This window comes from Mauremys mutica, chromosome 6 (assembly GCF_020497125.1).
Source record: "Mauremys mutica isolate MM-2020 ecotype Southern chromosome 6, ASM2049712v1, whole genome shotgun sequence".
Classification (NCBI taxonomy): Eukaryota; Metazoa; Chordata; order Testudines; family Geoemydidae; genus Mauremys; species Mauremys mutica.
This window is the reverse complement of record NC_059077.1, coordinates 126,732,860-126,746,877: the sequence shown is the minus strand read 5'-3', so window position 1 is coordinate 126,746,877 and position 14,018 is coordinate 126,732,860. Positions and strand designations below refer to the sequence as shown.

Sequence of the window (14,018 nt, the reverse complement as noted above, 5' to 3'; positions counted from 1 at the left end):
AGCCCCAGGTCCGACCCTTGAGGCCCTCTGCTTGATACCGGCTGCCAACTAGACATGGAGCCATTGATCACAACCTGTGACCAATCCAAGAGGGGATGAGAAAAATGATGCTTTCATAGAGAAGCTGACTGCCACCGTGGCCCTGTGTGATAGGGTGGTGTACGCAAGGTCTGGCACTAGGCATTATTATACGGATAACTCACACCATTAAGTGATGTGGGCAGTATTGGCAACTGATACTTTTCAGTTTTAAATGTTGCAGGCTTTAATAACAAATTTTCAGGGCCTGTAAAAGGCTCAGCATCTATTGCTGGGCCTTCAAAGCTAAGACAAATGGAATAGTCAAGTCAGGTGAATATGCCTTAGGAATTTAAAGCACAAAATCAGTTTAAAGAACATGGCCAGCCCCCCTGTGATGCTGAAGTAGACGGACCTCAGGTCTGATCTGGTTTGATTATTCCTATGATCCTAAATTAGAAGGAAGGTGCTTTTAAAAATATTCAATAATATGCCAAGTGGATCCAAACAAAACCCTTTGAATTGTGGAAGAGTTCTGAGCTGGAACTGGACTTTGAGGCCCTAGCTGAGAGCCTTTCATAGTTTCATGGAGTTACCTAGTTTTATCTAAATCATCAAATGACTGAAACAGAAGTTTTTGGGTAAACTTAAAACATCTGTGATTATCATTGTGGTATCTTTCTGAAAAAGAAGGCACAACTCCGTGATGTGTTCTAATGATTTTACCAAGAAAAGCTCTTTCTCTGATGTTCCCCAAGGTCTGGAGTTGCCTGATATTCTGCACACACACTGCCAAGTCCATCAGTTTGAGCATGTACCAGCAGACAGATGAGATAGTCATGGGTGGGATTTCTCTCTTAGGTTATGTCTGCACTGTCATCAATAGGTGTGATTGCAGCATGGCTAAACAGACCTCAGCTAGCTTGAGTAGCAATAGTGATGGAGTAGCAGTGACATGGGCTCGCTCTGGGTATGTACTCAAGTGGCTGGCCTCTGCTGCTACGGTGTCACTGCTATTGTTCTTGAGCGAGTTTTGATCTCGTTAGCTCAGTGATACTCAGACTGCAGCACATGATATGAAAACACCGTGTGACTTAATTATTAAGCAATCTAAGCTATTAACCAATTAGGAGGCTTTTACTATGTTATTAACCAGTTGTAGTTGATAAAATAATAATACTTGATCAGTCATTTTGCTGTGAGAATTATATATATGAAACAATGAATTTACGCTACTCTGGCTCTTTTGGGGAATGTTGATCACTAATTTGGCTCCTGAGGTCTGAGTATCACTACATTACATCAAAGTTAGCTCAGGTGTGTCTACACATATTGCAATCATATCTCCATGGAAGGAAAGTATCATGGGTGAGAGGTGTTTTGGTCACATAACTGGTTACTACATGATGTGTGTTTGGATGGGAGGAAGAAGTTCTGTGCCTTGCTCAATTCTTATTTTCTATCTCCTATGTTCTTGTGCAATAAACGTATGTGGAGGATTCCCCACAGCTTGGCTGGGGGTGGGGTTTCTTTGGTGTGGAGTTTGTCTAAAACTGAAATCTAAATAAATATTGAAAGTATAAAGGCCTGATCCTCCACTTTGTTATACCAGTTCTACACCTCGTAATTCTGCATGGCATGAAACCAATGTCCCGGAGTGGGGAATCCCAGCCTAAGGCTGAGAATTTCCAAAAGACAGTAAGAGAGTCCCACTGAAAACCACCTAACTCCTTTGTAATCCCACCCTCAGTCCCTATATACAGTATACTGCCCAAATAGTCTGGGGGGGGAAACAAATTTTATTCAGATAATGGGGAATTTGGATAGTCAAGAGGACAGAAGCTAGTCAGTAGTAGAGTGGCCTCCTCTCTGGCCGGGGGCTCATCTTTCTCCTCGCAGTGGCCAGCGGTCTGTGCTCTGCCCTGCTTCCTTGCTCCCAGGACAGGGGGGCTGCAGAGGACTCCATGCCTGCCATAGGATCCATTTAGCAGCAGGATGGTCTCCTCTTTAGTCACGGACTCATCTTCTTCCTCCTCCTCCGAGTCCTGGCTGGGGATCTCTGCTTTATTATCCAAACCTCTGTATTATCCAAATCCCTTCCTTGTCCCCCAGCATGAGATACTTGCGAGACAAGGAAGGCATTTGGATAATGCGGAGGTTCGGATGATAGAGTTTTGGATAAATGGGGATAATACTATAGCCTGTTTGAAAAACTGCCACACAAAACAGACCCATAATCTCCATAAATGCAATCGGTTATTTCTTCAGTGACATTCACTCTCCAGTCTTTGACTAACAGCACAATGAAATAGTGAAACTGCTCCATCAATTTTTTAATTACATCTGTTGGAAAACAATCCATTATTCTTAATTCTGTGAAACTGCTCGTAAAAGAAAATTACACTAGTGCCACATAGGTGAGTAATGCCGCCAATTAGAACAAATCGGCAGAGCCAGCTCTACAGTGCAGCCTGCATTTAAGTTAGGTTAACTCGGCTAAAGGAGACGTGGCTACATCAGCTTGAGCTTTTCTGTTTTCATTTGAGCCATGGCTGGATCTGCCTTCTAATGGTTTATCATTGAAATCAACTGCCAGGTGTTTGGGGGTTTTCTTCCATTGACTTTTATTTTGTTTTAAGTGATGAAGAAAGCGAGGCTAAAAGTAAAGAAGAATAAACAAATGAATTAAGAAAATGTTTTTCTTAGATAAACACAAGCATGAAATATGTTGCACAGATTCTTGTTTCATCTTGTCCTCAACCACAAAGGATAAGAGTGTATTTAATTTTCCGTGGTCATTTAGATCTCAACTTGTTTGTCTTAAAATCATAAAAGAACAAACAACGGCCCATCTTGCCAAAGGCTTACGCCTGGCTTCATTTTACACACTGACTTGCGGGGGTTGCTTTTATGCCCCCTGAAGTCAATAGCAAAGCTCCCATTGGCTTCCGTAGTGTGAAATTGGGTCCACTGTGTGTAAAGTTAGGTATGTGTAAATCTTTGCAGGATCGGGGTCTAAATCTGCAAGGATACTATTAAGAAGCTTAGGCACAACAATTTGAACTACCTAAAAATTGTCTTGAGCTAGTCTCTTACTCAGCAAAGCACATAGGCACATGCTTAACTTCAAGCATACAGAAAAGTGCTTAGCTGGATAGGGATGGATTTAGGCACATCCTTAAATACTTTCACTGAATTGGGGCCATGGCAAGGAATATTCTCCAGATTCTAAATGTATCATTTTTTAGGATTTTTTTAATCTACTCTTTTCTTGTTGTTTAATGGAAATAGAACCCACAGAAGCAACTTGAACACAATAGCAAACTGTTTTGCAGGAACGTTATGAGCCACCCATATTAAGTCTGACTATACTTATATAGAAATGAAAGATGGCTGTACACTGCAGAAATGAGCTTCAGGTCAAGATTTTGACTACCCCAAAGTCTGGGGATATTTGGATCCATGGTTTTGGTTCTGGCTTACCTCCATCTTTCAGATGAACAATGTTATTTTTTCTCCAAGTGCGGAAGATCAGTGTTTGCAAACAAAAAAGATTGAAATAAACAAAGAAATGAGGACGAGAACTCCCCTTCCAAGTTTATAAGAGTTATGAACATTGAACAGTAAATTAAATAAAAATGGTAATAGTGTGTCTTTGTAAGTGACAATGAAGTTGTTGCACAAATGACTAGGAAATTCCAGCCTAAAAGCAGAAAGTCTATCCTTAATGCAGCCCATTGTGCGTCTTCATTGCCACACGTAGGGTACAGGTAACATTACAGAGAGATCCCAGACAGCTGGCGTAACAAGGCACAGCAGCAGCATTGCCAATTCTCATGATATTTGGTGTGTTTCTTAAAGCTGTGTTTCCTGAGGCTTGGGCTGACGTGAGAAATCTCAGCTTCCATTTGTCATTAAAAAGTTTCTAGCTTTCATGGTAGTGGAGAAAAGTTTGAAAATGTGGCCTGAAGGCATCCTATAGGCTCAAAAACCAGAAGACAAATAAAACAGAACCCTCAGTGTATTTTTTATTATTATTATTATTATTATTATTATTCTTTCAGGATTTTTAATTCAGTCTCCTGATTTTGGACCATCTGATTCATGTTCTGGTTTTTTGAACTTTAGGGATTGGCAATACTGCAGAAGGACTCTGAGACAGATTTTCCAAAGAGCTCAGCACCCATTTATGCACAGCCCCTCCCAAAAAGGAGAGGGGAGGATGTCAGATTTTCCAGTGGGCCCAGCATTTCCACTGTTATCAATAGATGAAGGAAGTGGGGAATTTTCCACTGGTCTCAGTTGGAACTGCTGGGTGCTGGGCAGTTTTCTGAATCTGAGCCCTTTATGTAGGTGTCTGAGTGGGGACTGAGCTCTTTTTGAAAGTTCATATTATCTTGTCTCATTTTTTATTTCCATTGCCTTGTGGTGCATAAAATGGTACAAAAACTATAATTCCTGACTGTGAGCAGTAGATTTCTCTTTGGGAGTCTTCTCCTGTTCATTCTCTTCCAGCAGTTTGCTCCCACTTTGTTGTATATGTTACCAGCACTGTTGTAATCTTACACAAGTTTCATCAGGTAAACTGGTGTTTTTCTCTGCTCCACCATCAGGGCTTGTTTATCTCTGATCAGTTTCTGTTTCAGTTTTCTGGGAATCCACTAAAGTTCAGGAATCAGGAAACAATGGTGTACTTTCCATTCTGTAATTCATTGAGTTCTCCTTTTCTTCTCATTCACTTTTGTGGACAATTTTAAGTAACAAGCACTACATGCTTTCATGGAAGTCCAGTCCCTAGAACTCATCCTCCTTGTATAGAAAGCCTCCACCCAGCTCCACCAGGAATTCCTTGGCAGCCCACACTTCTAACTGATATTACTTGACTGGTGATAATGTTGAGGAAAGCTCCCAGTTTAGCTTTTTCCACAGACATTGTGGCAGACTGCCAGGGAAGCCATGTTAGAGATGGGCAGAGGAAGGGACAATGGGCAATGTCCTGGAATGTAATGTTCAGAGCCAAGTGCATTGCCTTGGAGTTTGCCATTAAAGTCTGCTCATGACTACTTCCCTTAATAGCAGTTTGCCGGTAGCTTAGAGGTGAGCCGTGGTCCACTGTGGAGCTAAGGACCCCGATGATATTGTTCTAACAGAGTTCAAGGCGCTACTTTCAAAGCACTCTCCCAGCCTAGCTTCCTCAGCAGACAAGTTTAAAGCTAGTTATATTCGATCAGTTGGATCAAATGGGACAATTCTTTGGCAAAGGAACTTTCTGCGCCCTGTACACCATGAGATATCTATACAATGATGCTCAGAGCCTTGTATAGATAAGGGACCAAGCCTGTACCTTTGTAATATGAATCCCAAGGAAATGTTACAACCAAGCCTAATGCCATCTCCAGGCAGCTCTATGGAATAGCACAGCACCCCCTGCTCGATGGGAACAGTGCCAGCTGATGAGTGACTGCTATTGTCAGTGTTTCACCTGCCTTGCGACTGCCCCTTGGTCTGCAGCTGGGCACCATTCCCCAAATTTCTGCAGTGAATGTGTGACCCAATGCCCAGTTTCAGTAAAGCATTCAAATGTGTGCTTAAAATTAAGCATCTGCTTAATTGCTTTGCTGAATTGGGACCTAAGATGCAGACTGTCAATAAATACTAATTATTACCAAGTTTAAATCCCCAATTTAGCTTTTGTGAACAACATCCTGAGAGCAGATGCACCATCCAGGGGTAGTTGCTGAGAAAATAGGGCTTGGACAGGGCCATGGAAAATGGGGGAGGAACAGTGGTGCAGAAGTAAATGGAGGAAGAGGCAAAAAAGTGAAATCCAATAATATTTGAAAAAAGTAAATAGAAACATGTTCTTCCTGTTCTTCTCTCCTTTCATTGCAAATGCAGGAACACAGGGGATGTTAAGAGGGCAAGTCATGCCTGACTAACCTAATTGCCTTCTATGAGGAGATAACCGGCTCTGTGGATGAGGTGAAAGCAGTGGATGTGCTATTTCTGGACTTTAGCAAAGCTTTTGATACAGTCTCCCACAGTATTCTTGCCAGCAAGTTAAAGAAGTATGGGCTGGATGAATGGACAATAAGGTGGATAGAAAACTGGCTAGATGGTCGGGCTCAACGGGTAGTGATCAATGGTTCCATGTCTAGTTGGCAGCCGGTATCAAGTGGAGTGCCCCAAAGGTCGGTCCTGGGGCCGGTTTTGTTCAATATCTTCATTAACAATCTGGAGGATGGTGTGGACTGCACCCTTAGCAAGTTTGCAGATGACACTAAACTGGGAGGAGTGGTTGATACGCTGGAGGGTAGGGATCGGATACAGAGGGACCTAGACAAATTAGAGGATTGGGCCAAAAGAAATATGAGGAGGTTCAACAAGGACAAGTGCAGAGTCCTGCACTTAGGATGGAAGAATCCCATGCACTGTTACAGACTAGGGACCGAATGGCTGGGCAGCAGTTCTGCAGAAAAGGACCTAGGGGTTACGGTGGACGAAAAGCTGAATATGAGTCAACAGTGTGCCCTTGTTGCCAAGAAGGCTAATGGCATTTTGGGTTGTATAAGTAGGGGCATTTCCAGCAGATCGAGGGATGTGATCATTCCCCTCTATTCAGCACTGGTGAGGCCTCATTTGGAGTACTGTGTCCAGTTTTGGGCCCCACACTACAAGAAGGATGTGGATAAATTGGAGAAAGTCCAGCGGAGGACAACAAAAATGATTAGGGGGCTGGAGCACATGACTTATGAGGAGAGGCTGAGGGAACTGGGATTGTTTAGTCTGCAGAAGAGAAGAATGAGGGGGGATTTGATAGCTACTTTCAACTACCTGAAAGGGGGTTCCAAAGAGGATGGATCTAGACTGTTCTCAGTGGTAGAAGATGACAGAACAAGGAGTAATGGTCTCAAGTTGCAGAGGGGGAGGTTTAGGTTGGACATTAGGAAAAACTTTTTCACTAGTAGGGTGGTGAAGAACTGGAATGGGTTACCTAGGGAGGTAGTGGAATCTCCTTCCTTAGAGGTTCTTAAGGTCAGGCTTGACAAAGCCCTGGCTGGGATGATTTAGTTGGGTTTGGTCCTGCTTTGAGCAGGGGGTTGGATTAGATGACCTCCTGAGGTCCCTTCCAACCCTGAGATTCTATGATTCTATGAAGAGCTGGGATCTACATGAGCAGTAGCCATATGGATAACAGCTTCCTGAAGCATTTTGTAGCCATATACATTGAAACATCTCCCAAAGCATCAGTGTTGCATACCAAAAAATGGTGGCTGCTGCCTGGCACCAGCTGTTGAGTATGGTCCTCCCTCCCCTGGCACCGGCGGTTGGGTACGTTGGCCTCTACAGGCACCACCCGTTGGGTACCCAGACCCCTTACAGGTGCTGGTTGTTGGGTACCCAGACCCCTTACAGGTCCCAGTCATTGGGTACCTGGGCCCCTTCCAGGCACTGGCCATTGGGTACCTGGGCCCCTTCCAGGTGCCAGCCATTTGGTAAATGGGCCCCTTCCAGGTGCCAACCATTGGGTACATGGGCCTCTTCTGGGTGTTGGCCATTGGGTACCTGGGCCCCTTCCAGGTGCCAGCCATTTGGTACATGGGCCTCTTCCAGGTGCCAGCCATTGGGTACATGGGCCTCTTCTGGGTGTTGGCCATTGGGTACCTGGGCCCCTTCCAGGCACTGGCCATTGGGTATGTGGGCCCACTCCAGATGCCAACTGCTGGGGATGCTGTGGTCCAATGCACAGCTCCTTTCCCCTGGTCAGGATCCTTCCCAACACCGGCATGTCCCCACACCCTCAGTGCTTGCCCTGCCTACTGGCCTTGTCCCCTCACTCCAGACTGGCTTTCACTGTATTGTCTTCATACCCACTCTGTGTCAGGCACCACTAGCCACTCTTGGGAACCTCTCAGTTCCAAAGAGAGATGCATTGCCCCATCCCTGCTGGCTTACAGCACTCACCTAGGGGAGGGGGGACCCACAAAGGCTTTTATCAAAGGCTTGCTGTTTGTTTGGAATTTGTCCCCTTGGATTCAGCATTGACCATGTGCACCAAACAGCAGAATGTCTTGTGTCATGTTTGTTTGTGGCAGAGGAGGGAGGTACAGAGGTCTTTGGGCCAATAGCTGTGTGGTTCTATGTGTCAGCACAAAGGTGACTCTGACTGGGGCCTCTGGGCATGACCTTTCTATAAATATGAATTAATCCTAATAACTGGAGGGGAAAGGGAATTAGTAGCATACATTAAACCCTGACTAATTGTCTTTCAATAGAAATAATTTCTCTTGAATTTCCCCCGGCAGAGTGGGAGGACATACCGTAGTTAAAGCACGGGACTAATTGGTGGGAAATCTGGGGTCAGTTCCTGACTCTGCCCCAGACTTTCCTGTGTGACCTTAAGCAAGTCAGTTAATTGCTGTGGGCCTGAGATCCCCATCTGTAAAATGGGAATAAATATATCACTTTTCTGCCACTTGTTGTCTCGCCTCTGTTTAGATTGGAAGCTCACTGAGCCAGGGACTGTCTTTCACTGTGTGTTTGTGCAGCTCCTACCACAGTGGGGCCCCGATCTTGGCTAGGGCCTAGGTGCTATTGTAATGCAAATACATGAATTACTAAGAACAAATTCAAATTCTTCCATGCCCAGGTAAAACATTCCCTGGATACAGAAACTTTCAACATTCATTAGCTGTATTTGTATAAAAACGAATGTGCAACTGCTGACATGTTGTCCTACCAGGTTATATTTATAGGACTCTCTTGCTTTGCAGCTTTATTTTTACTGTGAACTTTATTCATGTTGTGACTTCGCTTTGTGAAAATTAAAAGGAGAACTATGGGCATGGATGCCTGTGGCCCAGGTTTGTGCTATCCCCAGGCTACAGGAAGCCATGTGTCTTTCTCCTCCACTCCATATCATGTTTTCAGCATGTGCTTTGAAAAGATAATGACATTGTCATGCCCTTAAAGTCAGCATAAGAATCTGCCCCACAGCTCAATAGTAGAAGCAAAGTGAAAGATGCTACTGTCTGATAAAGATCATCTGCTGTTTCCTGTGCTAAGGACGAAAAGTTGAGCAAATATAAAGGTCATCTGTGTTTATATTAGCAATACAACAGTTACACTCTGTTTCGTAACAAAGTTGGGTCATTATTTATCCACTTGTCCTTTATATCATTGCTTTGAACTGTCTGGATTTGCTTATCATGATATTTCTAAAATCTGTAAACAGCCAAAGAGAAGAATTTGTTTCTCTAAATAGAGTGTTAGGTCATTTTATTATCAGAGCCTTAGAAAGCTGCCCATCTGTTGTTCTTTCACATCTGGAATAGCATATGCAACCTCCTCCTAACTGTTAATTATTTCAAGGAAATTACTACAGTAACCGTGCCACGTATACACTGTATCATTGCTTCTCTTCATCTTGCCTTTCTCACCGTTAGCAATGAATCACAGACAACTTTCCTAAAACAAACCAAGAAACCAACCATCTTCGACACACCTCACTACAGTAATTTTTCTTTTATATTATTAAAGCAAATGTAATGTTTTCATTTTCACTTGCTAGCTCCTCTGTTTAAAACTACTTATGCATGTTCCTTGGCCCCTATGTTGATAATTAAGTTACCTGTGAGTAGCACTGAACATTATTACCTTGATAGATTATACAGTCAGCTTTCAATTTAGTTTCATACAATAGAGCCATTTAACTTTAGGTGTGGAAATGAGTAATTAAATAGATCTAGAGTACATTGAGCTCTTCACATCTCATTGAAAGCATATTTGAGGGAAGACCCTGGGAAGCTCTGAAGTAAAATAGTTCAGTCCCCAGGAAAACAGGAAGCCGTTCTGATTATAAGCTCTTTGGGGTAGACTTTTGTGTGTGTACAGCACCTAGAGCAATGAGGTGTACAATCCCTGACTGGGATTGCCAGCCACTACTGCAGTACAAATAAAAATATCCTAGAAGCTAAAGATATTTGAAGACTGAATGATCCCCGTTCAAGTATATAGAGTGGCATGATTTGCCTTCAAACACGTGTATCATTTCAACACACAGCATACTGCTTGCATGAGCACGTTTCTTCGCTGCCACGGATCTTTCGTTCAGACATGGCCTTTGTATGCGGGAATCATCCTCATCAGTTCTAGAATGATGGTGTGGAGAAATACACCGCGGGCGGACTTGCGTGTGAATTTCCAGCAGTTGGGGGAATCGCTTCCTTTTAACCACTTTAGGGGTGTGTGCCGAGGATTCGCACAATGCTGTGTGAAATGAGGTACCGCAGGAAAACACACACCTAGAGTATAGCAGGCGCTGTCACTAGACCTAAGATGTATCACCTAGCAATCCAGCACGCAAGCACCCATGCGTGCCATGGCATCCTGATACTCGATGAGCATCACACTTCTGATGAAAACACATCACTGAAGAAAAAGGCTTTGCAGCAGCAGTAGGGTTTCCACATGCCCCTGCCTTCTCCCCAGGATGGCCCAGGGGTGGTATGCACAGCTGCTGTCATGGGCTAGTGTGACGACCTTGGGGAGGCGGTAGGGGGCGCTGTGAAAGCCCTGCAGCCTCTCACACTTGGTAAGTTTGGTTTTTTTTGTTTTTTCTTTTTTCCGGTTTTTGGTGGTTGGGGCTGGTGGTGTGCACCTGTTGTCGTTAAATGCAATCTCTAAGGGAGTAGCTCAGTATCACATATAGCACACTGCACATTGCTCTGCACACTGCAGCAGGACAGAAGTTCTCAGATTTTTTCATAGCATGGACCACATGCTCAGGACGCCTCCCCTTCCCATTCACAAGTGCACAGATCTGCTGCCCGCCCCATCCATGACCACACAGCCATCTCATCTACTCTCTGTGATCACGTAATGTCCCTGTGGCATCTATGGCAATTGTTTTGGGGGAAGAGTAAGACCAAGGAAATACCAAGTGTGTTTTAGCTATCTATCTATTTAGCAGCTGGAAATAAGGAGAATGGCCAGCCAGGCCACCTCCATCAAGTGCTCCATGGGCCAGCAGCAATCCACAGAGTAGGGCTGGATGGCTGTTAGAAGGATAGTCGAAAAGGCAACAGAATAACTCTACCCAGTAGGGTTAGGACATGTAGGATAACACTGCTTTCATGACCAGGGAGGTGGGAGTGTAAGAAAGTGAATATTCTCAGCTCAGTGTGAAAGCTTTGCCATAGGTATATGTTATGATATGTGTCAACAGTGCCTTGGGTATGTTCATCCCGTCAGCACTCCTCTCTTCCTTGTTTCACAGACCAATGGGATCCAAACAGGAATATGAACAAGAAGCAGCAGCAAGAGACAGCACTCACCAATCCAACGGACCAAGCCAGAACCTCAAGCCTCTCAGAAGGACAAGGGGAAAAAGCCTGAAATACGAAGGTAGGTGCCTGCGGATTCACTCCGCAGCATATGGAGTCTTCCTGGAAATGGAGGTGCCAGCTGCCCCTTCCCACAAAGGCACAAGGGTGTCCATAGCTGGAGGGAAGGGAGCAAAGGCAAAGGATATGAGCTACACTAAGAATGTCGGCCAGATCCTCCCTTGCTATAAACTGGTGTTGTTCCATTTAAATTAATCTTCTATTGAAACCAACAGAGCTGTGCCACTGATCGCCAGCTGAGGAGCTGAGATTGTGGTTTTGCTTTTGGGAAACCATTGATTAGATACTGTAGATTCTTTATTATTATTTAATATTCCTATTGTGGTAACAACCAGAGTCTCCAATCATGGCCAGGGTCCCACTGCGGTGGGTGCTGCTAAAACCTAGTGCCTACCCCAAAGGGCCGACGGTGACAATCTAAGGGCTGACAATCTAAGGGCCAACGGTGAGGAGAAAACAACCAGTCTCCATATGTTTTTGGCTTAGCTGAGGATTCCTATACAGCTGTTCATGCACAATGTCATGAGTTAATGTGTCATGTGGTTTTTAGTGGGCAGCAGGATTGTTATATACATTTCCTAGTGAACAGATATATCATATCCACAGCCTTGTTTAACCTCCAGTAGTTTGGAATCTAATGCTCGTCAATGGCCACACCGGTCAGTAAAAAGACAATGCAACTGTATTGCAATTATATTTAAATATATATTTTATTATTTGTTTGCACATTTGTCTAGTGTTTTTTTTTCCGTCTGAATGGTTGGTGCCTGCGGCTGTATGTGTGTGGATGTACATGGATGCCTGTGTATGTACCAGGATGAGTTGTGTGTGTAGGATGAGTTTAAGTGTTGTTCTGCATTAGTAAATATGCATAGGCCCTCATTAGTGACGGATGTGTATCTGACACACAGTAGGGATGGTTCAACTTATTCGTCTTTCTTTCTTTCTTTCTTTCTTTCTTTCTTTCTTTCTTTCTTTCTTTCCTCCCTCTCACATTATGGTTTGTGCACATCTCATCCAAAGGATTTGTTACATGTTGAGAGAGCCCCGTTTGCTATTTATGTTACTTGTCTGAAAGCTGTATGTGCTGTGATCGTTCCATGTAGGTGAGCCAAAGAGTGCATTAAGTAATTTAATAATTAAATTCTGTGCTACAAACCACACCACAGATCTCAGGGGAGACTCTGGTCTCTAGTAATTGTGGGGCTGACAGCTGCTTCTGTACCAATCAGTAGATGCGCTGTCTCTCTTTCCAGAAAACCAACAGGTTTATGCTGTAAACTTCCCTCCCAGGAGGCATGGTTGAGGGCAAGAGTAGCTACTGTTGAAACACTGACCCTGTATTCCACCAGAACACATCTGTCTAAACCCTTCCCTCAGCCAATACAGATTTCCAAGTCAGCATCGGTGTAACTTGCAAGAACAATGACACTAGGAAGCATTTACCCCTGTGGATCTTTCAAAGAGTAGATGTTAGCCCTAAGTATAAAATAACAATAACAATAATAACGTAAATTATGGCTAGGCTGGGTATATAAATAAGGCCTCAAGACAAGCAAAGAGATTGTAAAATGACCTGAAGAGCTCTGTCTAAGCTCTGTGTAAACTCAAAAGCTTGTCTCTTTCACCAACAAAAGTTGGTCCAATAAAAGATATTGCCTCACTCACCTTGTCTCTCTAGTATCCTGGGACCAACGCAGCTACAACACTGTAGAAATGAAGGAAGAGAATGAAAGTCACCTGTTTTCTATCAAAATTCCAATTTAGAACTCTCCAAACATGACCTCAAGGGACAGGAAGATGTGTCTGACACACAAGGAAATTAACACTCCACTACATGCCACAGGAGGCAGACATTTTGGAAAGAGGTGATAAAGGCCAGAAAGGGCGGCAGAAAGATTGTGGAACTCCTTCTGTATGTGGGGCTGGGAAAAAAAAGATACATTCAAAAACAAAAACCCATGGAAAATACTAGTAGCTGGGCTAATTGCAGACAGTTCAGTAACACAGGGAAATGGAAAGACACTTCCCTTCTTTAATGTGCACTTCTGTGATCTGGCTTCTGTTCAGGACCTGAGGAAAAATGTGTCCCGATTCCTGCTTCTTTGTTACATGCACTCTTCACATCTGCAAACCTGACTAAGAATAATTAGCAATTAAATAAACCCAAAGAATCAAGCACTATAGTTATTACACTGTTAAGTGTCAGAGGGGTTGCCGTGATAGTCTGTATCCACAAACACAATGAGTCGTCCAGGGTTTTTTACCCACGAAAGCTTATGCCCAAATAAATCTGTTAGTCTTTAAGGTGCTACCGGACTCCTCATTGTTTTTGTACACTGTTAAGACAGCCTCAGAAATGCTGTGTTTTCATAAGCATTCCTTTTGTAGCTAGTGGATTCACTGATGCACTTAGTTTTGGTTCCATATAGTGACACCCTGAGAAATGGCACCATTTATGCTCCCCTTCTGTTTGTACCAATGGAAATTCAAAATTCAAATGATAAGAATTTAGGGGGAGACTTTCAAATGCAGAATGAATAGTTGAGGTACCTAACTCCCATTGATTTCCAGTGGGAGTTTGGGACCTAATTG

At 43.7% G+C, this 14,018-nt stretch overlaps 1 long non-coding RNA gene across 1 annotated transcript; it reads right to left on the bottom strand.

Moving 5' to 3' along the window:
* Positions 1 to 2,379: 2,379 nt before the first annotated feature.
* Positions 2,380 to 13,339, bottom strand: LOC123372700. Its single transcript, XR_006580407.1, has 3 exons — positions 13,092 to 13,339; positions 11,355 to 11,520; positions 2,380 to 2,674 (listed from the first exon to the last, which is right to left on the bottom strand). It is a non-coding gene; the product is annotated as an uncharacterized LOC123372700 (long non-coding RNA).
* Positions 13,340 to 14,018: the final 679 nt, after the last annotated feature.